The sequence below is a fragment of the Panthera uncia genome, chromosome X (genome assembly GCF_023721935.1).
Source record: "Panthera uncia isolate 11264 chromosome X, Puncia_PCG_1.0, whole genome shotgun sequence".
Classification (NCBI taxonomy): Eukaryota; Metazoa; Chordata; class Mammalia; order Carnivora; family Felidae; genus Panthera; species Panthera uncia.
The window spans coordinates 48,146,446-48,172,113 of record NC_064817.1 but is presented as its reverse complement, the minus strand read 5'-3'; the positions used below and the strand labels follow the sequence as shown (position 1 = coordinate 48,172,113).

General features: G+C 41.9%; 1 protein-coding gene and 1 pseudogene across 1 annotated transcript in view; one reads left to right on the top strand and one right to left on the bottom strand.

The window, feature by feature from the left end:
- Positions 1–25,668, top strand: part of ARHGEF9 (Cdc42 guanine nucleotide exchange factor 9) — a 202,813-nt gene that overhangs the window by 30,751 nt on the left and 146,394 nt on the right. The window lies entirely within an intron of this gene.
- LOC125932184 (60S ribosomal protein L17-like) lies at positions 8,785–9,240 on the bottom strand (annotated as a pseudogene).

Genomic DNA, 25,668 nt, shown 5'->3' with positions numbered 1-25,668 from the left:
CAAGGAAGTCTGTAGGCCCTGAAAAATATTTTTTTTCCACTCTGACTTTTGCCTGATTCAGGGAGGAGGTGGAGGGATAGTGTGGTAGGAACAAACTGAGCAGTGCCTTTCCCCCATTGAGACAGCCCCTGCCAGAACCTGTAGCATCTATTTGTGTAGTATGCCCCAATTTTGTCTGTGGCTTAGGAAAATGCCCAACTTGGCTGTAATGTGGAGTTTGGGGAGTTTTGTTTCTAGGTTGTTGGTCTCTGAATAGTTTCTAAATGGAAGGCTGGGCAAATAGGAAGACCATTTTGATTGTGGGGCTGGTGAACAGGTCTTGGACCTTGGCTGATTTTCTCATTCACTTGTGTGGTGATTAAGTGTTTAGGGAGCTGAGAGATTCCAGTGAACCTGTGAGTGAGGTACTCTTCTGCCCTGTGGTGAGGCCCAGATTGAGAGCACTTGGCTCTGACTAGAGGGCACAATCTCACAGTTGCAATGATGGTGCTAAAGCATGTCCTTCCAGCCTTGTCTGTTATCTTGGCCTCTGCTCCCTTTGGCCTATGGAGTGTTTTTCTGGATGAACACATGATTGGGACTTGAACCTATTCTTCCAAAATAACCACCTTCTCAGAAGATCTCACACAAAGCATCTGGATCCAGCCCCACATTAGCTTTGCCTCAAGAAGTGGGATAGAGGTGGGGAATCTTATATTCTCTAGCTCTTATTTGTAACTCTGCAACTTCTTCTAAGTCCAACTGAGGCTCTGATTTTCTAAGAATCCTTGATCAAAGCTTAGCTCTTCTGATATCTGCCTAGAGTGTCTCCTGTCATTAGGTGGGTCTAACTCTCAAGAGTATTTAGTTAACTGTGCTTTGCCCTGGCACCAAAGCACAAAGTAGAAAAACTATTAAGGGGTAAAGGCCTAGAAGATAGAGAAGACTTGGGATACAGTCCAGTAATGACAGTTACTAGTGACCCCTTGTCAGTTCATGGCCTATGGAGTTTACAAAGTAATTTTACATATTTTCTAATTTTGTGCATTACATCAGCATTGTGCAGTGGGTAGAGATGATTGTTTTTCCCTGTGTTACAGATGAGGTAAGTAAAGGTCAGAGACATTGGTGAGATGGACGTGGGTCTGCCTTTCAAATGGAGAGTGGGGAGAGTTGGAGTTGATCATTTCCAGCTAGTGTGAAGCTGAATGAAGTCAGGTAAAGAGGGAGGTGTGTGAGTCATTCCTGAAGTCATACTAGCTTCCTCAAGTTTGCTTGCTTACATTTTTAGTACTTTTTCGTACCTTTCATTTTTACAGCAATTTTGCACAGAATTCCTTATTAAATAATATACTGACTTTTTATCTTGAATATACATCAAAGGGTTTCCTTTAGTCTTATGAAAACTTAATATTTGGGATCTTTAAGGAGAAAGGCAGTGTGAATTGGTGAAGACTAAAATACAAAATGTTTTGAAGGAACTGCCGTTTTCATACAATTGTCCTTCCTTTCAAAGTACTCTTATTTTTCTATATTTCTTTTAAAATGTGCTGCTCAGAACTGATTATGCTACTCCAGATGCCACTTGATGAGGATGAAGTACAAAGGGACTTTGATCTATCTGTGAAATATCTAATAATGTAGCATTCTACTGGTTCTCAGCCCTCCCTGAACATTCAGATCAGTTGGGGAGTTCCTAAATATCCATGCCAGGTCCCCACTCTGAGAGATTCTAATTTAATTGGATAGGTCCTTGACAGCTTTTTTTCCCTCTAAATTTCAAATTTAAGGCTCCCTAAGGTAATTCAAATGTGTAGCCAGCGTTAGGAACCATTGTACTACCTTTTGGGATTGTAAGCTCAAATGCTTTGCTGTCTAGTCCAATCTTCTACTCTGTTGTGAAATTGGTTCTTTGAGGCTTTTTTAAACCAAATTCATTAAATTTTATTTTGTTTGGTTAGTCCATTCTAGCTTTTTATGGGTTTTAAAAAAGTTTCTTTATACTGTGCAACAAATTAGCAGTCTCTTCTAACATTGCATCAGTTAAACTTTATTTCCCTTGGTTGGTCTATTCTTGCTTTTGGGGAGGGGTTTAAATTTTTTTTTCTTTATGTCATGAAATAGACTAACAGTTTATTTTATCATTGCATCATTTGGAAATTGAATAAGTATTATCCAAATTGTTGATTCAAAGAAATGTTCAATATGATGGGGGTAATCTCACCAGAGCCCCTTCTTGGAATTACAGCCCATTAACTTTTGTATATATCTGGTCAACCAGTGCAGAATCCATTGGGCTCTACCCTCATTTATCTTACCAACATGTTAATGAGGATAATGTGTCATGATAGATTTGTATGCTTTGTAGAAATCAAGATGTATTCTAGGTTTCTATCAATCATCTACCAAGCCAATGACCTCATCAGAGAAAGGAGTATGAGTCACTTGGCATCTTAATCCTGGTAAATCCTATTTCAGGCTCCAGAATTCCCTATTTTCTTTCAGTACCCATCAACTATATGTTTCTTAACTAGGTCCAGGATTTGCTGAGGGCCAGTGCCACAACTGTAGATTTTGTGTACCATCACTTTTCTTTTCCCCTTTTTGGAAAAACAGGGCATCATAGATGTAGCTTTAAAACAATATATTTGGTTTTGAGAAAGTTTGGGAACATCTTTGTGCATGTTTGCCTTGGTTGGCTGAATTGTTTTATTAACCAGTGGTTCTCAGCCCTAGACACACATTGGAATCACCTTGGAAGTTAACAAAACTAACAACAATTCCCAGAATCTCTGGAGATCTGGTGGCCATGGCATCAATATTTTTTTAAAAGCTCCTTGAGGTAACAGTAATGTTCAGCCAGGGATGATAATGACTGCTATGTTAAAAGGAAATGTCAGCTCAGCCTGAATCTAGCTTATTGCACACATGAATAGGCAGGCTTCACAGATGGTGAGATTTTATTCTAGGATTGTGGGGGCCTTGATGAATTTGAGGGGCTTGTGCCCACTCTAAAAAGGACTCAACCCTAGAGAGTGAGTAGTCTGGGGACCTATTTAGATTTAAAATTATCAGCTGTGAGATGGTTTGAACCCTTCAGGAAAAAAGAGTCCTTGTGCATTTGCTGTAATAGTAGGGAAGATTCTGTTCCTTTGCTGTGTGACCTTGGGTAAATTACTTCTCCCCTCTGAAATTTGGATTCCTCATCTGCAAGATAGGATAGGAGGATTAGATAGCTTCAAAGATTTCTTCTGGCTAATGATGTGTGCTTACTTTGTGATTAATAAAAATGATCAAAATGATTAAGGATATTATTATTCAAAACCAGCAGGTAATCCAAAAGATACTTTTTAGCTGATTTGGAATACATAGGGTGATTTGGGGTGGGGGTAATGGATCTGCTTTCCTAATTATATTTGGCTTAGGTTTCTTCTAAAAGGTTGTATTCATTGAGCACACAGTGGCTGCCAGCAGGGAAGAGAGCCCAACAGTGAACTGAGTGGCAGAAAGATTCCAGTTTGAGATTTAGCAGTCTTTAAAAAGACATGTTGCATGGATAATTGAGAATTGCCTCTTATAGATAAAATATCAGCCTCGTAGGTCTGTCTGGGAAAGAGGGAATGGGTGTGGCTACTTTGACAGCCCAGAGCCCCTTCCTGTGGTATTTTAAGTAGCCATTTATTTAGTTAATACTACTGTTAATAAGAATTTGGAAAAAGTTCTCTAGTCATTTCATTGGCTCCTTTTATTTTTTTAATATGAAATTTATTGTCAGATTGGTTTCCATACAACACCCAGTGCTCATCCCAACAGGTGCCCTCCTCAATGCCCATCACCCACTTTACCCTCCCTCTCACCCCCCATCAACTCTCAGTTTATTCCCAGTTTTTAAGAGCCTCTTATGGTTTGGCTCCCTCCCTCTCTAACTTTTTTTTCCCTTCCCCTCCCCCATGGTTTTCTGTTAAGTTTCTCAGGATCCACATAAGAGTGAAAACATATGGTATCTGTCTTTCTCTGTATGACTTATTTCACTTAGCATAACACTCTTCAGTTCCATCCATGTTGATATAAAAGGCCATATTTCATTCTTTCTCATTATCCTTGGCTCCTTTTAAAACCTGGAAGTAGTTGAAGAAACTGAGGCATAGAGAGATTAAGTGACTCACTCAAGGACACACAGTTCAGGAAGTGGTAGTTCCTGACCTAGAAACCAAGCCTCTCGGCACTATATCCTGTAGTTCTTCCAGTGTGTCCTGCATAGTGGGCTCTGTGGTCAGAATGTGGTCATGACTCAGAACTGAAGGGGTTCCACTGACATAGAGCAAAACTCATGAGGAAACTTAGAAGAAAGGGGTGAAGGGGCAACCTGGAGGAAAAGGAAATATTAAGGGTGTGTTTGAGGTCAGTTCTTTCTTGCCCTTATCATTCTTCTGTGCTAGTTTCCCTTGGCAAGAATTGGCCATTTGGTCTTTGAGCATCAAAGTCAAGAGTTGGTAGCAGAGAAGAAGGAAAGTTGTGCATGCATAGCAGAGACACTATATGGAAGGCATACCTTCAGTAGGAAATAAAAACACTGGAAATTGTCTTGGGACCCCTGGAAGCAAGCCATGGCTCTGTTCCTACCTTGCTGCCACTTTCCCACCAGGGGATAAAGGCCATTCCCCACTAGGCCTCAGTTCCCATGTCATTAAAATGAGGAGTGAATTCAATAGAAGAACCATATTTTCAAATGAAATCTGAGCCAGAAGCTTCTATATAGAACAGGAAAAAGCAGAACTAGTTTGGTTGAAATGGGCCTAGGACAGAGGTGGAGGACAGAGTCTAGAATCTTGCCAGAGTAGACCTTACTTATTAGGGGAATTGGGATTAGGACAGTGGGAATGGCTCTGCCCAGCTCAGACAGACTGCTTAGAAAATAGGACAAACTTAGGTAGGAGAGGTAATTCTTTCACTTAAGTGGGCAGGATTCACAGAGAATCACAAAGGGACAGAGATAAGAATACCTTGGAGATCTATAGCATGCATTCCTATTTTACAAGTGAGAAAAGTAAGTCACTGAAGGGAAAAGGGACTTGTCCAAGGTTTCAATGATGGGCCTGGGATCCTGAGTCCTCAAATCAGGACTTTATGTTCTGTAACCTGCTACCTCTGCTATGGGGTGCTGGCTCAGTGCTCCTTTGGCTAGATCAGAGACCTGAATGCACTCTCGAGTTTGGCTGGAGAAAGCAAGTTGATAGAGAAACTGGGAGAACAGTAGTATTATGTAACCTCCTGGAGGGGAGCAGGCCTGTCAGTAGTTCTTGGGGTGCCAGGCAGTGAGGTGAGGGATAGGAAATCATAGAATCTCCTGCAATGCAGACTACATTAGTTCTCCTGAGGGAGGGAGCCCTGGATGCAGCCCTGTGCTGTGCAAACATCTATCCTCAGGGTCCAGAAGAGGCCAGCACTGCATATCCATAAACAGCTCTGGGAATGGTTCTGGAAGCTCTGAACTCTGCCTGCCTGCCTTCATTAGAGGAGGGGGAGCCATGCACCTCCATGCCCAGCTGGCTGCAGGAAGAATGTGCTAAGTGCCCACCCCCACCCCCTCAGAATGTGGTGCCTAAAGACAGCAGCTACTTTTAGCTGTACCTCCCACAGCCTCTCCTCTGCCCACTCTCTTCCTTTCTCCTCCCTTTGTGAACCCTGCTGGTTGGCAGGAGGTCTGGGCAGTAGTGGCTGCTTTGACATTGGGAAAGAGGCAGGCAGTGGGGAGCCAGGTGACCCTAGGAGAGGCTGTGGTAGACCTAGTATAGTGGGCGGGGGGGGGGGTCAGAACAAAGGCAAAACTATGAGACTGTTTTGTGGTTAGGGCCCAAAGGGAGTGGAGGGATTTATTAATTTCCCTTAGACCTTGCAACCAAATGAACTGCTTGTCTTAAGAATCAAGGTTGAACTGCACAGGAGGACTCAGGAAGATTTATTGGACAAAATGCACATAGACACTTTCTGTACTTGGATTTAGAGAAAGGCAACTGGGGCTAGTAATGCTTGCTTGATTCTTGATTGTCAAGAATCAACACTGTCTTACACTTTTCAGGGATTTTACAAATTATCTCGCTTGATGTTTTCTGTAGTCCTGTGAAGTAGTAAGGACAGGAAATATCATTTTACAGATGAGAAAAATGAGACTCAAAGAGTCATTGTCATATAACATCTGATCTGGGCTCAAGCTCTGGAAGTTATAGTGCCTTTTAAAGTCATTCCAGATGGCTGTATCTTCTAGAAAAGGGGTATTACAGTTATTTTGAATCTAATTCATTGTGGAAGCTGGAAAACTAGGCTTAGAAGGCTTAGAAAGAGAAAGGACTCACTCAAGGAAGCACAGTATGTTTGTAGTAGTACTGGAACTAGAACATTGCCTAGCAAGGATGTGAGTTCCTGGACCTGTGGCTTGCAAGCTGCTTTTGATTTTCACAGATGGTGAAGGAAACCTGTGTAGTGTGATGGGAAGCAAATGGTCACTGAACTAGTAATCTGTCATTTTTTAGTTTTGTGACCTTGGGCAAGGTACTTAGCCTCTCTGAATTCGTTTTCTTTTCTGTTAATTGGGGTGTAAATCCCTGAGAACTCTCTGAGGCAGAAATATCAGTGTGACTGTTATAATGGAGGGAAGTGACACTCAGTAGGCCCTTTGTAAAGGTTTTGTTAATGAAAGACATACACATGACTTAAGAGGGGCTGCAAATATGAACTCAGTCACTGGGTAACCTTGAACAAATATCATTGTCTTTGTGCCTTATTTCTCAGTCACAGCATGAAGGACTCTTTTACTTCTCTCCATTAAAAGTATAAAAGTTCTGTGACCTGGCCCATGTCTTGGATCCTTGGTGGAAAGCTGGATTTTTTTTCTATAGGAGGCTTTCTTTTACTTACCCCAGCTCCATCTCCCCCACCCAGCCACATACATATTGCTATGAATAGCAGACTAGCTTTCTCTCTCCCTGTCTCCTGCAAAGTTAAAAGAGGAGCTTGGCAGAAAGCCAGAATTAATTGTGTTTTTATTTAGTGCCTTCTCAAGTCCATCAAGCCAGAACCATCGAGGCACCTGGCAATTAAAAATCAATTCTTGGCCCCCAGGTCCTTGGCTAGGATTTGTGATGAGCATTACTGGGTTTTCATGATACAATTAAGAGTTGTGTTGGAAACTGCAGGTTCCTAACAAATGACCTACTTAGAAAAAATCAACACTCTTCGCCTTTGTCTGTATCATTTTGTTTGGAAAATTCTCATTTCTTGGAGGGCAGAGCTAGAAGATAAGGACTATTGTATGGTTTTCTATACACACATTGGCCACATTGGCCACATTGGCCTTTTCTCCACAACCCTATGAGGTGAGCAAGGTCAGGATTATTCCCCATTTTAGGGCTAAGGAAATTGACTCATAGAATTGCTCTGATTGACTCAGATCAGTGCTGCTTCTTAAAAGCAGTGGTGTGCAAGGAAGAGCTTAGAATGTAGAGTTAACTGTTATCAATTCACCAACCAACCAACCAAGTGGCCTTTGGCAATGATATTGTTCTAAAGATTCCTTCTGCACTTTGTTTCTATCTAGGTCTTGTTATAAAAGTTAGTCAATAGCAGAAAAAACCAGGCAGATGCCACTAGATAATTCTGGCTAGGTTGGTATTGAACTACTGATTGACATTTCAGATACATCTATTTTGACCTATGGTATGTCCACTCAAATATCATATCATCCAGGGATGCATGAAGGGTAGCCCTAGATTCTTTTGCCTTTCATGTTCAGTTTGGAGGTTTTCTTTTTGTGAGGTACATTTGGGATACACATGGGATACAAGTGTGGAGTACACTTTCACATTGACACACTTGGAACACACACATTCAGTTTATCATGAGGTACACTCACATTTGGACTTACTCTGTACGGGCAGGGTATACACACAAAGGCACATATGATGCATGCTTATGCAAATTTGTATGTGTGGACACACGTGCATGCATATAAGGTATGACCACACACCCAAATACACATAGGGCACACTGAAATGCATGTTCAGATATACTCCTACCCCCAGAAAATACACTCCTATCCCTAAAATACATACTTTAAAGAACTTACCTGCATGAATCACCCTCCCCTGATGAGATACATTTTAACACACCTATGGGGCACACTCACATGCCCCATACACCCCTATGGGGCACACTCTGATCCAGAACACATGCTACCCTTAGAACCAACTAGTTGTCCCAGCTTTCCAAGTGGGCACATCCCAGTGCTGGCCCCACCTGGTGGGCCTTTATCAGTTTGCTCTGGCCCTCCCTTCCTTTATCCGTGAAATCAGACTTCAGAGAGCAGTGAGCTCAAGGATAAAATGGATACTCAAGATGGCATGTGTTATAGCAGTCTCTTCAATGCAAACAAAATTTGCAACTGAGCCCTCAGATGTTGTGTTAATAGGCAGATGGAGAAGAATGGAGAAGATAAATTGGCACTAATCAGCGCAGAAAGCTTGAACCTGCTCTTCCATCCACCAATCCACTTCCAAACAATTATGGAATGATATGATTGTGAAAGGATGTCCTAGACAACCTAAAGTAACTGAATATCACAGTTCATTTTTCTTGGGAACGAAGTAACAACTTGGACCCCAGCAAGTATATCTAAATTGTATGTGGGAGGATGTGAGGGGAAGTAGCAGGATGCCTAAGACCCAGCCTCTTCTGGGTCAGTGGTGGGTAGAGAGAACAGCCATTTTCTTCTTCTTTTTAAAAAACTTTTATTTGCATTTTATGCAGAATTTACTCCTGAGCTATAAGTTTTTGTTTCTTCAGTTTCTCTTGGGATATCTTTTTCTTCTGTGCAACTGCCTCTTCTGGTTTAGGAACAATCTGCCCTTTTTCAGTAAGGATAATCTTGATGTGGCAGGGAGAGCTCATTTATGGGTTAGTCCAACTGTGAGCCCTGTAAGTTCTATGCTGCATCTTGGGGACTTTGTTCACCTGGGTGTGTTCAATGACCAGAGAATCTGCATCTAAACCCTTAAGTTCAGCATTACTCTCTGCAGTTTTCAGCATGTGAAGTAAAGATTCAGCACTCTTTTTGGGCCACTGGCCCTGTGTCCCATTGCACTATTTGGTCTGGGCACACTTACCTACTTCACCATTGTAGCAATGGAATGGCACACATTGCTTCTGCAAAGTGACATCATTCACATACTTAGTGGCATTTCATATATGCATACTCTTGATGGCCTGGGAAGTTTCATGTGTGTTCTTGAAGTAACCATGAAGATTTGAACCTCTTGCTTTGCATGATTTTGTAGGATTTTCTGGGTCAAGTGAATAGGAACCATTTTTAGAGATCACCTCAGGCCACTTCAATAGCCACATTCTTAATGACCACAACCCTGCCCCTAGGCACAACAGCTTGAGCCATCTGGCCCCACTAATGAGGACCTGCTATTTTTAGAATTTCTCAACCTGGAAATCAGGTCGGGATGTCCTAGGGAGGCCTTTCTGGCCTTTAGTAACCAAAGGCTGGAGCTGGAAGGAGAGAACCCTAGACTCAGTGTTGATTGAAGGTATTAAGCAGAGAGACAGGTAGCTAGAGTGTGCCAGGTCTGCCCTGCAGCAGCAACCTTACCCTGAGTGGGATACTCTTGACTATGACAGGCCTATGCTTGTTTCTCAACTTTGCATTTGAGATCAAGAAACATGAATTCCAGTCACTGTTTTGAAACTTAGGGTGTACCTCAGTCAGGGTTCCCTCCTCTGTCTGGGTCTTCTTTGGTCTGTAGGCAAAATAGCCAGTATATCCCTAAGATGCTGGCAAGAACTCAGACTAAAAGTTGAGAAAATGCTTTGCAGACGTACTAATTCTTCACCCATGAATCTGTACTTCCATCCATAATCTACTTTCAATGCCCATCAACAACCAGGCCTGACTCCTATCACAGTAGCCATAGAAAGAAAAGGGGGTGAGGGAGAGGAAACCTCATGGTGTCAGGTTGATCAAAGTCATACTGGGGTCACCCTCAACCTTACAGATTTTTTTCAGTGCTAAGTCAATCCTTTCTCAGAAAACAGGTTTGCAACATTATACAGTTTTGCCTCCTCAGAACCCTAGGCAGCAAGGAAAAGTGGAGGACATCAGGAGCAAGGACTTCTTCCTAATCTAGGAAAAGCAAAGTCAGACCACCTATACCTGCCATCTGCCAGAGGAAGCAACCTGGAATGCTGACCCCAAGAGAGTGCCTTATTCCATTTTGTGCTCAGGACTATTTCACCTGCTTTGTTGAAGGGGATGGGTCAGGAACTAGACTACATAGGCTCAAGTTCAGATTTCTTCTTGCCATTATACATTGTGGCCAAAGGTCTTCCAAGCCTCAGTTTTTTTAATCTGTAAAGTGGGCTTAACTATAAATCTCAGGATTGTTGGATACAAGAATTCATCATGGCAAAGGATGTGAAATGTGTCTCATAAAATGTTGAACATGTTTTGCTGCTGTTTGGATTCTTAAGAGTTCATCCAGGTCATTATTACAGGTAGTTTAGAGGTAATTCAGGAGCTTGTTTTCATTTTAGTTCTCACTCCTTTCCCCTATCCTTCCTTTAAGGCCAGTATTGTCTCCATTTTACAGATGTGGATACTGAAGCACAGTGGAGGGAGAGACCAGCCTGAGGCTATATAATTAGGCAGTGGTGGATCCATGCCTTCAGACTCTGTTTAGTGTTCTTTCTCTATGTAGTTCCAAGCTACCAGCCAGAAATCCAGTGCTAAAGAAAGCTGCCCATGGCAGCTTAAGTTAACATAATTTAAAAACTTGATTTGTTTCTGACACAGAACAAGGAAGTGGGGCTATCTGGGGCCTGGCCTTCACCAGAAGTATCCTGCTTGTCCATGAGAGGCACGTTCACTGATCTTTCATCCCTTCTACAGCAGCTTAAGTCCTACTGGTATCCTGCATGTTGGATGCAGTGCAGCGTTGGAGAAGATGCTAAACTGTTGTGATAGGGAATTGTGCTGCCCATTTAAGCTACTTCAGAGAGGGGTCCCTGAAGGCACTTGATCAACCCCCACCTCATCATAGCTTCCAGGGTACAGAAGCTTTGTATGGCTGACCTGCATAAGGGTTTAGGTAGAAATGTATCTAAGAATATAATATTTGAGGGCCTTAGTCTGTGGAGTATTTTGCCAACTCTTGAAGGATAAGATAGTGGTTATTCAAGAACCAAAGCTGGGAGAGTCCCTTGAGACCATCTTGGCTGATTCTCACCTGGCCTTGATGTGGACATTAAATTTCAGCTGGGCTGACTTTTTCTCACTTAATGTGTTCTTCCTTGTATATTATAGACTCTTAAGCTGGGCCAGATTTTCTAGGAGGCCTTCTACCTTGTATATTTTTGCCTTTCTGAACCTAGGAGAGATACATTGAAACTGAGTGGTAACAGGAAGGCGATGAAATAATCTGTGGAAGTCATGCCTTGGGTGCTAGGCATCAGGGAAGATGGCCTTTTGTATCTTTCTTCAGCTGTCCTGCTGTGAATATGTTACTTTCCTATGGCCCCTGATAGGCTGTGGGAGCCTAAATGAAAGTGTTTTTCATTTGTGCTGCTAAAATCTGCAGGATGACTATGGTACTTCCCTGTGTGGGGGATTAGACAGTTTCTGGAGTGGGGAAACTGGAGGAAAAAAGGAGAGAGACACCTTCTGTTCTTCAAGTTTGAGAGCCCAAAGAGTGTATAGGGAAGAGTTAGCTGCTGAAGCCCTGCCAAGAAGCAGCCACACAGTTTCCCCAGCTCCCTTGACCCTAGACACCTTATCTTAAAATTATTTTATTTTTGAATAGGAAATACATCCACATGGTCAAAATCTAAACGATATAAGAGGATGCACAGTGAAAAATCTCCCTCCTGCTGCTCCCTTCCAGCCACGTGGCTGCCTCTGCAGAGGTCACCAGTGGGTCCTTCCAGAGAAATGTTCTATGGATATATAAATATATATGGATATATTCATTTTTTTAAGTTTATTTATTTTTGACAGAGACAGAGTGTGAGCATGAGCTGGGGAGGGGCAGAGAGAGAGACACACACACACACACAGAATCCGAAACAGGCTCCAGGCGACAAGCTGTCAGTACAGAACCTGACGCGGGGCTCAAACTCACAAACTGTGAGATCGTGACCTGGGCCGAAGTTGGACGCTTAACCGACTGAGCCACCCAGGCGCCCCTAATTTTTATTTTTTTAATGGTTATATACCCACTGTTCTATGCCTTGCTATACTTTGGAGGTTCTTTGAACCTGTGGGGCATGAGGATGTGCTATGGAGAGCAGAGGTTAAGATCACTGGTTCTAGAGTGAAACTATTTGGGTTTTGGTTCTAGCTGTGTGACCTTCAGCAATCACTTCAACTCTTTGAACCTTGGTTTCTTCATTTTTAAAATGGGGATCAAATAAGTTAGTATATGTAAAAACTTAGATTTGCCTTTGACATATAGTATGCACTCAGTAAATGTTAGTCATCTTTTCTATTATTAGAAGAAAAACATTGGACTATGAGTCAGAAGATCTGAGTTCTCTTCTGGCCTCTGCTCCTGGGATAACTGAGTGACTTCCTTTGTCCAAGCCTATTTTCTCATTTTTAAAATGTAAGGTCTTATTCCTACTTGGCTTATCTTCCAGAGTTTCTGGGAGATCATGAATGTGAAAGCAACTTAGCTTCATTCAGTGAGCTCATGAATGTGAAAGCAACTTAGAAACTGTAATGTGCTAAGAACATGGAAGTGGTGCTACTTACTCTTTTCATAGAACTACCTTGAGTGGCTTGAACCCAGTGTCCTGAACTGGGTGGAGAAGGCAGTGCCCTTTCTTCTGGCAATGGAACCTAAATGCCATCTTTGGACTGGAATTCTATTTTGGGTGTATGTAGCCCATGGCAAAAATTCAAAATAGTCAAGTTTTGTCTTTTGACATTTTTTATCAGACTACATACTTCTTCTGACTTCCTTGTTTCCATGTTTTCTTTGCCTCCCCTCTGTCCCCTTTAACTCCCCCTCTGTCTCTTGTCAAAACCTGCTTTTAGAAGCAAGGCAGCAGCATCTTTCAAAAGTGACCCCAACTTTCCATTTGAGATAACCCAGTTCAACTAGCTCAGAGAGGAGCTAGATCTGCCCAAGTTCATACCACAAATCAGTAACTAAGCCAGGCCTGGAGTCTCTTCTTCCCATCCCATTGTTTTTTTGTTTGTTTGTTTTGTTTTTTTTTCACTTTGCATTTTAGTGTGAATTTGAATTTGAGATTCTTTAGCAAAGACGTTCGGTGATGAGAGATATTCTGGTAATGTCTGCATTTAGCCTTCATAGTGAGGTGTTCTTAATTTCCAGGGTCAGACTTTTCTGGGGTCCTGAGGGATAGGAGAGGCAGTGCTGGTTGTAGTACTGAAGGGATGATATCTGTAGAGCAGAGGGAGGAAAGAGTACCAGAAAATATCTAAAACAGTGATCTCCAAAGTGAAGCTCAGGGAGGAAACACTGGAAGTTCTTTATATATTAAATTGCTAATCTCATTATCAATTAATTTCCATTTTTGTGTAAATGTTTATAAAACACATACTACATTAGTACTACATTAGTATTTAGATACTGGGGTAGATATTAATTTTTTAACCAATTGATGTTTTTTAACCAAAAACAATTAACAACCATCTTTCTAAAATACTGTAGGCTTGGTTTCTAATTTTGGCTCTGCTGCTGACTAGCTTTAGGTGTTAGGTAACCTCTTCACTGGAACCTCAGTTTTCTTATCTGTAAATTGTTAGGCTGAACTAGGTGTGCTGGTTCTTGAGAATCTCCAATCCAGATCTTCTCTGAGCATAAGAATCCACTGCCAGGCTCTTGAACCTGAGACAGAGTCAAGAAGATTATGTTCAAGTTCTAGCATCACACTGGATGCTTTGTCCCTCAGTCAGTTGCCCTGGGCCTTCCCTTCTCCACCCCCACCTCCTTCACCTAGCCCAGACAGGCAGAAGCTGTCTTACAGAAGCCTGGCTGACCTACTTGAAGTTCTGTTGTTACAAGCACAACCACTTTTCCATTGGGACAAAGACCCAAAGCCATCCCTCCTAGGCCCTGAGGGTGGGTCTGAATATGGTGATCTTATGCCCTCTCAGACAGCCTAAGTTTAGATGATGCATTCCTCTGAAGGTAAGTCAACTCCAACTCAGCCAGTTTGTGTCCCCCAAGGCCTGATCCAGTGACTACTCATAGAACACCGCCGCCGTCTGCTCATGCACTATTTACCATGTCTACTGAGAGCACAGGATTGTGCTAGACTTTGTTAGGAGAAACATGTCCAACCCCTCAATAGGAACTACTGCTGATAGGGACCAGAGCTACTGTTTAATGCCTTGACCAATGTCTTTTCTCTCACTGTGAGCCAACAGGCAGAGGGAAATCAATAAGCCACTAGAAACCATCTTCTACTTTCTGATGGTCTCTTTAAATGCAGATTTCCTCTTTGTGTTGTAAGGACTCCCCTACATTCTCTTTGTAAAGGCTCAAAGCATTTGCAAGGCTTTGTCCTGGGTGGGCATGCTTAGCAGACTTAAAAGTGTTTAAATTGATTGAAATATATTTATTTTTTTTCTTTCTGTTCTCCAGATATAGGAGCAAGTCAAAGTGCTCCTAACTAAATGTTGTTCCTGTTCTCACCACCTTAGAGCAGATGGCCACATTTAAAGATGACATTAGAACCATTAGTTCCAACCTATCTCCTTCTCTGCTCCTCCCCCCACCTACAGCCCTCCTTCCCCTACAATATTTTAACACGACATCTGTCAAATGGATAAAAAATGACTTTCCCTTCTCTCTGCCTTGCCCACCCACCCTCTGGCTGTGGTGCTGATGAGTATAGAACTATGCATGTGGGAGGCATGGAGGACAGATTCTTCATTCTCCCCCTCCCCTTTTGTAAACTTAGAGGAGCCCCACCTCCACTCCTTCTCAGGAAACTCCAAGACTGGCCTTTAAGTCACAATTCAGGAAAAATTAAGGATCCCAGGGCTGGTCCCAGTAGAACCACATGAAGAAATTCAAGAACCCAGGTGCAGAGCCCTAGATAGGTCTGGGTGACCTCAGGGATTGGGGGCTCCTTGAGCCCCCTGCCTCTTCCCTAGGCTTGCCTTCACCATCTCTTAAGGTTTGAAGGCAATGAAGAGACTCAAATGGGTGGCTGGAACTTAGTACCCATAGCAAGTCCAAGAAGATGGTCACAGTGCCCAGGGTAGGAATTTTGGAGATGGAGCCCAAGGTGACTCAAGAAACAGATAAGGGTCAGGGTAACCTCCAGTTTGGAATGGTATGCTTCTGACTCAACTCATAGCGACAGCATTTCTGAGTCATTTTTTGTTTTACTAATAATTTTTCTTTTAGAATATTAGAGTCTAACTTGGATAGATTGAGCACAGCTCTTAGAAATTGTTTCTAGACTATAGCATAGAGAGATTTTCCATTAGGGCCACTGTGGGTCTCAGGGCTGAAGGTCAGGGCATGGGTGGGAGAAGAGATGCAACAGAGCAGGTGAAAATAGCCTCTCAAGGCTGGGAAAACCATCCTGGACAAACTACTGTAATCCCTCAGCCTGCCTGTAATCTAATACAAGAAGGGGAAGTCAAGGACAAAGTTTCAGAGACTCTGGTTTCTTCCAAATGATCCAGTGCAGTAAGAGGAAATTCTTGTATTTCAAACTCTGGCTTTAGTAAGTTTAAGATACTTGGTCTCAATATGATATTCAGGTTCACTCTGGCTGTTTTTTAAAAAAATTCTAGGATGAGGGGTGCCTGGGTGGCTATGATGGTTGAATGTCTGTTTCTTGATTTTGGCTCAGGTCATGATCCCAAGGTCATGGGATCGAGCCCTGTGTCAGGCTCTGCATTGAGTGTGGAGCCTGCTTAAGATTCTGTCTTGCTCTGCCTCTGCCCCTCTCCCCTGCTCACATGCTCACCCTCTTTTTAAAATAAAATAAAGTAACATTAAAAAAATAAAGTAAAAAAAAAAAAAGACACTCTGGGGTGATTCTGAGCAGGAGGTCTATGAGAACTGGCCTAATGGGTTGGAGGCCAAAAGATCCCAGAACAACTTGACATTAACTCCTATTTCCAATGTTTTGGACATTCAAGCTGATGTTTATCAGATTGGGAGGTGCTCTGGGTGAGAGACTTCTCTAGCCAACAGGATCATGATTGGTTGGTGGTCCAGAAACATGTCTTCTCTGTGATCTGTGCAATCCTTGACCTATTTGGCTGCATTTTCTCTAAAGGACTTATTTCTTCTACAAGACCAAACTCTTAGCATCATGAACTTTCAGGCAGTATCTGGGTCTCACTTCATTTGCTCCTGGACCCATTAGGTTGAGCTAGTGGCTGAAGTTTCATATCAGAAGAGTCCATTGCTAAGGTTCAGACCAAGCAAGTAAATACCCTTGCTTCACATATGTTTGATTGTTCACCGTTATAGCTAAGGTCACCTTGTAACTTCTTTGGAAGAAGTACAGAAAGGTGTGTCCTTTGTTATTAGTCTATAATGAATGAAAAAAATCTCCTTCATAACTTGGGAAGCTTATCTGGGTTTTCCAAACTTTTAGGGCCTGGCAGATATGAGTTGGCTTGTAACCAAAGTGCATATTGGCCTCTGGATCAGGTGATCTATCTTGCTCATGCTGAGCCTTAACCTCATCTGGGCTGATCTTTCAAAAACAAGTCAGTCCAGCTGAGTTTTGTGTTTGTCAGGTGTGGCTGAAGCCAACCATAGACCTTTCATTTTATTAAAGTGAAAAATGGATGGCACAATGGGACATTGAAGGAAGCCAATGCCCAATGACTCAGAAATTACATGAACAAACTAGGGAAAAAGTGGTCATGTCATGAAAAGATGATATTTACATACTCCCTTTCAGTACATTTAGAGCCATCATCACTTGAATTCATTAACTATTCTGCTCAGAAATGAAATTATTTAGTTATGGGTGATAGCAACACCCAGGTTAGAGCTGAAATAATGCAGATATGAACTATTAAGTCACAGGAGAAAGAAAAATCAATTATTCGATTTTTTTAAAATACTTTTTAAAAACACTTATTCATTTTTGAGACAGAGAAAGAGCACGTGTGGGGGAGGATCAGAGAGAGAAGGAGACACAGAATCTAAAGCAGATTCTAGGCTCTGAGCTGTCAGCGCAAAGCCTGATGTGGGGCTTGAACCCATGAACCATGAGATTATGACCTGAGCTGGATTTGGACGCTTAACCAACTGAGCCACACAAGGGCCCCCAATTCTTGGGATTTAAAAAATATTCATAGTAGTGTTTTTCTTATCTGGCATATTTTCATCCCCTGATGACCATCAAGAACCTCTGTACATCTTCAGCAAAAACCTGCATCCCACCCCAGAAGCCATCCAGCCATTAATCCTATCAACAACAGAATAGCCTATAGGCCACCTGGTACATATTATGTAAACAGTTCGCTTAGCTCCATAGTATGTTCTGCAACCTGACAGAGATGCTAATTATGTTGTTGTGGTCTTCCTCAGAACTTGTCTGATTTGAGGGCTCAGGTTGTAGAAGCTAAAAACAGTATTGTTCATTATGTATTAAGCAGATTATTTATTTATTTATTTATTTAGACAACAAAACAATAATTTATAATCATGTCTCAACAGAAATAATGAACACTGTCCAAACTACAAAACTGACCAAACATCTTCCTATCTTGGCTATTCTAAGTGAATACTACTTCTTTACCAAATTTAACTTTAGGCAAAATCCAGTCTTTCCTGATTTTATTTTATTTTTTATTTTATTTTATTTATTTGTAAGTTTTCTAATATATGAAATTTATTGTCAAATTGGTTTCCATACAACACCCAGTGCTCATCCCAAAAGCTGCCCTCCTCAATACCCATTACCCACCCTCCCCTCCCTCCCAACCCCCATCAGCCCTCAGTTTGTTCTCAGTTTTTAAGAGTCTCTTATGCTTTGGCTTTCTCCAACTCTAACCTCTATTTTTTTTCTTCCCCTGCCCCATGGGCTCCTGTTAAGTTTCTCATGATCCACATAAGAGTGAACACATATGGTATCTGCCTTTCTCTGTATGGCTTATTTCACTTAGCATCACACTCTCCAGTTCCATACACATTGCTACATAGGGCCATATTTCATCTTTCTCATTGCCACGTAGTACTCCATTGCGTATATAAAACACAATTTCCTTATCCATTCGTCAGGTGATGGACATTTAGGCTCTTTCCATAATTTGGCTATTGTTGAGAGTGCTGCTATAAACATTGGGGTACAAGTGCCCCTATGCATCAGCACTCCTGTATCCCTTGGGTAAATTCCTAGCAGTACTACTGCTGGGTCATAGGGTAGGTCTATTTTTAATTTTTTGAGGAACCTCCACACTGTCTTCCAGAGCAGCTGCACCAGTTTGCATTCCCACCAACAGTGCAAGAGGGTTCCTGTTTCTCCCCATCCTCTCCAGCATCTAGAGTCTCCTGATTTGTTCATTTTGGCCACTCTGACTGGCGTGAGGTGATATCTGAGTGTGGTTTTGATTTGTAATTCCCTGATGAGGAGCGACGTTGAGCATCTTTTCATGTGCCTGCTGGCCATCTGGATGTCTTCTTTAGAGAAGTGTCTATTCATGTTTTCTGCCCATTTCTTCACTGGATTATTTGTTTTTCGGGTGTGCAGTTTGGGGACACTAGCCCTTTGTCCAATATGTCATTTGCAAATATATTTTCCCATTTCGTTGTTTGCCTTTTACTTTTGTTGATTGTTTCCTTTGCTGTCCAGAAGCTTTTTATCTTCATGAGGTCCCAATAGTTCATTTTTGCTTTTAATTCCCTTGCCTTTGGGGATGTGTCAAGTAAGAAATTGCTATGGCTGAGGTCAGACAGGTCTTTTCCTGTTTTCTCCTCTAGGGTTTTGATGGTTTCCTGTCTCACATTCAGGTCCTTTAACCATTTTGAGTTTATTTTTGTGAATGGTGTGAGAAAGTGGTCTAGTTTCAACCTTCTGCATGTTGCTGTCCAGTTCTCCCAGCACCATTTGTTAAAGAGACTGTCTTTCTTCCATTGGATATTCTTTCTTGCTTTGTCAAAGATTAGTTGGCCATACGTTTGTGGGTCTAGTTCTGGGGTTTCTATTCTATTCCAGTGGTCAATGTGTCTGTTTTTGTGCCAATACCATGCTGTCTTGATAGAGCTTTGTAGTACAGCTTTGTAGTAGAGGCTAAAGTCTGGGATTGTGATACCTCCTGCTTTGGTCTTCTTCAAAATTACTTTGGGTATTTGGGGCCTTTTGTGGTTCCATATGAATTGTAGGATTGCCTGTTCTAGTTTTGAGAAGAATGCTGGTGCAATTTTGATTGGGGTTGCATTGAATGTGTAGATAGCTTTGGGTAGTATTGAGATTTTAACAATATTTATTCTTCCAACCCAGGAGCACGGAATGTTTTTCCATTTCTTTATATCTTCTTCAATTTCCTTCATAAGCTTTCTATAGTTTTCAGCATACAGATCTTTTACATCTTTGGTTAGATTTATTCCTAGGTATTTTATGCTTCTTGTTGCAATTGTGAATGGGATCAGATTCTTTATTTGTCTTTCTGTTGCTTCATTATTAGTGTATAAGAATGCAACTGATTTCTGTACATAGATTTTGTATCCTGCAACTTTGCTGAATTCATGTATCAGTTCTGGCAGACTTTTGGTGGAGTCTATCAGATTTTCCATGTATAATATCATTTCATCTGCAATAAGTGAAAGCTTAACTTCATCTTTGCCAATTTTGATGCCTTTGATTTCCTTTTGTTGTCTGATTGCTGATGCCAGCACTTCCAACACTATGTTAAACAACAGCGGTGAGAGTGGACATCCCTGTCGTGTTCCTGATCTCAGGGAAAAAGCTCTCAGTTTTTCCCCATTGAGGATGGTGTTAGCTGTGGGCTTTTCATAAAAGGCTTTTATGATGTTTAAGTATGTTCCTTCAATCCTGACTTTCTTGAGGGTTTTTATTAAGAAAGATGCTGAATTTTGTCAAATGCTTTTTCTGCATCGATTGACAGGATCATATGGTTCTTATCTTTTCTTTTATTAATGTGATGTATCACATTGATTGATTTGCGAATATTGAACCAGCCCTGCATCCCAGGAATGAATCCCACTTGATCTTGGTGAATAATTCTTTTTATATGCTTGAATTCGATTTGCTAGTATGTTATTGAGAATTTTTGCATCCATATTCATCAGGGATATTGGCCTGTAGTTCTCTTTTTTTACTGGGTCTCTGTCTGGTTTAGGAATCAAAGTAATACTGGCTTCATAGAATGTCTGGAAGTTTTCCTTCCCTTTCTATTTCTTGGAATAGCTTGAGAAGGATAGGTATTATCTCTGCTTTAAACGTCTGGTAGAACTCCCCTGGGAAGCCATCTGGTCCTGGACTCTTATTTGTTGGGAGATTTTTGATGACTGATTCAATTTCTTCGCTGGTTATGGGTCTGTTCAAGCTTTCTATTTCCTCCTGATTGAGTTTTGGAAGCCTGTGGGTGTTTAGGAATTTGTCCATTTCTTCCAGGTTGTCCAGTTTGTTGGCATATAGTTTTTCATAGTATTCCCTGATAATTGCTTGTATTTATGAGGTAATGGTTGTAATCATTCCATTTTCATTCATGATTTTATCTATTTGGGTCCTCTCCCTTTTCTTTTTGAGAAGCCTGGCTAGAGGTGTATCAATTCTGCTTATTTTTTCAAAAAACCAACTCTTGGTTTCATTGATCTGCTCTACAGTTTTTTTTAGATTCTATATTGTTTATTTCTGCTATGATTCTTATTGTTTCTCTTCTTCTCCTGGGTTTAGGCTGTCTTTGCTGTTCTGCTTCTATTTCCTTTAGGTGTGCTGTTAGATTTTGTATTTGGGATTTTTCTTGTTTCTTGAGATAGGCCTGGATTGCAATGTATTTTCCTCTCAGGACTGCCTTCAATGCATCCCAAAGCAGTTGGATTGTTGTATTTTCATTTTCGTTTGTTTCCATATACTTTTTAATTTCTTCTCCAATTTCCTGGTTGACCCATTCATTCTTTAGTAGGGTGTTCTTTAACCTCCATGCTTTTGGAGGTTTTCCAGACTTTTTCCTGTGGTTGATTTCAAGCTTCATAGCATTGTGGTCTGAAAGTATGCATGATATGATCTTAATACTTGTATACTTATGAAGGGCTGTTTTGTGACCCAGTATGTGATCTGTCTTGGAGAATGTTCCATGTGCACTCGAAGAAAGTATATTCTGTTGCTTTGGGATGCAGAGTTCTAAATAGATCTGTCAAGTCCATCTGATCCAATGTATCATTAAGGGCCCTTGTTTCTTTATTGACCATGTGTCTAGATGATGTATCCATTTCTTTAAATGATGTTTTAAAGTCTCCTGCAATTACCACATTCTTATGAATAAGGTTGCTTATGTTTGTGAGTAATTGTTTTATATATTTGGGGGCTCCCATATTTGGCACATAGACATTTATAATTGTTAGCTCTTCCTGATGGATAGACCCTGTAATTATTATATAATGCCCTTCTTCATCTCTTGTTACAGCCTTTAATTTAAAGTCTAGTTAATATGATATAATTATGGCTACTCCAGCTTTCTTTTGACTTCCAGTAGTATGATAAATAGTTCTCCATCCCCTCACTCTCAATCTAAAGGTGTCCTCAGGTCTAAAATGAGTCTCTTGTAGACAGCAAAAAAATGGGTCTTGTTTTTTTTTATCCATTCTGATACCCTATGTCTTTTGCTTTGTGCATTTAGTCCATTTTCATTCAGTATTATAGAAAGATATGAGTTTAGAGTCATTGTTATGTCTGTAGGTTTCATGCTTGTAGTGATGTCTCTGGTACTTTGTCTCACAGGATCCCGCTTAGGATCTCTTCTAGGACTGGTTTAGTGGTGATGAATTCCTTCAGTTTTTGTTTGTTTGGGAAGACCTTTATCTCTCCTTCTATTCTAAATGACAGATTTGCTGGATAAAGGATTCTCGGCTGCATATTTTTTTCTGTTCATCGCATTGAAGATTTCCTTCCATTCCTTTCTGGTCTGCCAAGTTTCAGTAAATAGATCTGTCACGAGTGTTATCAGTCTCCCTGTATATGTTAGAGCACGTTTATCCCTAGCTGCTTTCAGAATTTTTTCTTTATCCTTGTATTTTGCCAGTTTCACTATTGATATGTCATGCAGAAGATGGATTCAGGTTACGTCTGAAGGGAGTTCTCTGTGCCTCTTGGATTTCAATGCCTTTTTCCTTCCCCAGATCAGGGAAGGTCTCAGCTATTATTTCTTCAGGTACACTTTCAGCACCTTTCCCTCTCTATTCCTCCTCTGGAATACCAGTTATGTGTAGATTATTTCTCTTTAGTGCATCACTTAGTTCTCTCATTTTCCCCTCATACTCCTGGATTTTTTTTATTTGTCTTTTTCTCAGCTTCGTCTTTTTCCATAATTATCTTCCAATTTACCTATTCTCTCCTCTGCCTCTTCACTCTGAGCTGTGGTTGTCTCCATTTTATTTTGCAGCTCATTGACAGCATTTTTTAGCTCCTTTTGGCTGTTCCTTAGTCCCTTGATATCTGTTGCAATAGAGTCTCTGCTGCTCTGTATAGTGTTTTCAAGCCCAGCGATTAATTTTATGACTATTATTCTAAATTCACTTTCTCTTATATTGTTTAAATCCTTTTTGATCAATTCATCAGCTGTCATTATTTCCTGGAGATTCTTTTGAGGGGAATTCTTCTGTTTCATCATTTTGGATAGTCCCTGGAGTGGTGGGGAACTGTGGGGCACTTCACCTGTGCTGTCTTGAATAACTTGCGTTGGTGGGCGGGGCTGCCCTCAGACCTGATGTCTGCCTCCAGCCCATCTCTGGGGCCACAGTCAGACTGGTGTGTACCTTCTCTTTCAGTCTCCTAGGGGCGGGATTCACTGTGGGGTGGTGAGGCCGGTCTGGGCTACTTGCACACTGCCAGGCTTGTGGTCCTCGGGATCTCACGTATTAGCCGGGTTGGATCGGCAACATGCACAGGGGCGGGAGGGGCAGGCTCTGCTTGCTTTTCCTTTGGTGATCCTCTTCGAGAGGGGCCCTGCGGTACCAGGAATGAGTCAGACCCGCCGGAGGGATGGATCCACAGAAGCATAGCCTTGGGTGTTCGCGGGGTGCAAGCATGTTCCCTGACAGGAACTGGTTCCCTTGGGATTTTCGCTGGGGGACTGGCGAGGAAGATGGCGCTGGTGAGTGCCTTTGTTCCCTACCAAGCTGAGCTCTGTTGTTTGAGGCTCAACAACTCTCCCTCCCGTTGTCTTCCAGCCCTCCTGCTCTCTCAGCAGAGCTGTTAGCTTATAACCTTCCAGATGTTAATTCCCACTTGCTGTTCAGAACACACTCTGTCTGGCCCCTCTGCTTCTGCAAGCCAGACTTGGGGGCTCTGCTTTGCTGGCAGGCTGCCCCTCCACCCTGGCTCCCTCCAGCCAGTCCATGTAGTGCGCACCGCCTCTCCGCCCTTCCTACCCTCTTCTGTGGGCCTCTCGTCTACACTTGGCTCTGGAGAATCGGTTCTGCTAGTCTTCTGGTGGTTTTCTGGGTTATTTAGGCAGGTGTAGGTGGAATCTAAGTGATCAGCAGGACGTGGTGAGCCCAGCATCTTCCCACGCTGCCATCTTCCTCCAACCTAAGCAGATTTTTTAGATCTACTGTTCACACGTGTGTACTCTGGTGGTTTGGAGAATAGCACAACTTGAATAAATCCATATTGCCTTATTTCCTTCTCATCCTACTTAGAAATTAGTGAAAGGGGCAAGAGGAGAAAGGATATAAGTTGGAGTTATCGGGTGAGGAATTGAGGAACAGGCAGGCCAACATCACACAGATAGGAAGAGGCAGCCTAGCTCCAGTGTTCCTATACTTAACCGTGGCTAAGGATTTTGATGAATCAGAAGCATGGAGTTAGGACTGCATCTGCCTGCAAGAAGATAAATTTGGCTAGAGTGGAAGGTCCCTGCCTGGATCAAGATAAGGGTTTGATCTATAGGTGAGGGCTTGATTAAGGAGAGCTTTGAAAGATTGACTGTAGGGAGTTATTAAGTCTTTGTGAGCATGGATAGTGGCACCATCAAACAATTTTTAAGAAATGCATCATTAATGAGTAGGTTAAGCAGAGAGAGAGACCTGTGGGCAGCAGGAAGGCCAATTGAGAGGCAACTTGAGGTGATAAGGGCCATACCTAGGATGGGCCATTGGAAATGAAGATAAAGGGTCATATCTGAGAGACAGACACATGGAAAAAAACAACAGCACGCCAAGAAGAGGAATTAGAAATGGGAAAAATTAGGAAGGATGGGAATGGGGGCATATGATAAGTTTTACATATGTTTTATTGGCAGTGTAGCAGGCCATCCATTGAAATCTAGAGTAGGAAGTTGGGAATATGGGACTGGAGGTGCGAGAGCTGATGACATGAGAAAGATGATTTCTCTGACTTTTGAATGTGGTAGTCAGGGGTCCAAAGTGGAAAACTCATTCCTCAGTTTTCCCAGCCAGTTCGACTAGCTTGGGTCAACAGCAATGCCTGAATGAGTTATATTCAGCTCCAGTTTCTCATTTTCCTGAGTAGTAAAAGCATCCTATTAAACACAAAGGAGAGTGAGAAGAAATACAGTGTAATAATGAAATTTCTGTTCTTTGAGATGCTGAAATGTTAGCCTCAATAGAAAGCCAGAGCTGGAGGTGACTTAAGAGATTGTCTGTCTGGTTCAAGTCTGTAACTTTACTGATAAAAAGACTGAGACAGGTAAAGTAATTACTCAGGTTTATTCAAGAAGTTACTGGCAGAGCTTCATTCAATGGCCAGTCTTTGCTTTATGCAATGATGCCTCCTAGCTGTTGTTGAAACAGCCTGGGTCATGCCTTTCCAGGTGGGGAAGACTGTTGTCCTTAAACACTTTGGGCAAGATAGCCAGAATCTGTTTACAAGGCTGTATTAAAAAAAGACTATTCAGGAGAGAGAATAAAATCCCAGCCTATTTTATATGTACCTAAAAGGAATGAAGGAGAGGATTTTGCTCTTGTCAATGCCTAGCTGTTGAAGAAGGGGACCTTCTGAAAGGATGGGGGCAGGCACCAACCGAGAAAACCTTACAGAGACAAAGATGCCTCATGTCCCTTCTTATTGTCCCGTGAAGCTTCTCAGAAGGCAGGCCCAGGTCAGCTACCTTCATGGCAATTGACACATTTGCTATTTTGCACAACACATTTTTATTTTTTAACATTTCCCCCTTCTGCTTCTTGCTATTAAAACTCTAATATTTATGACAGTCACCCTGGACAATTATATAACTATTTAGGGGTGGTACTGTTCAGCTAGAGGGAAAGAGCAAGAAAATGAAGACAAGTGTTATGGCTCTGCATAACTAGGATCCCAGGGATTTTTCTATGTTGGCAAGACCTGGCATTGGGAATACTCCTTACATGGCCCAAAATATCCTTTCTCAGACATACCAACCACTGAAGGAGATCTTGTGGACAGGCAGGGAGCCCAATGTACAGGATCACATGGGGATCCCTGAGGAGAATGAAACACCTGGAG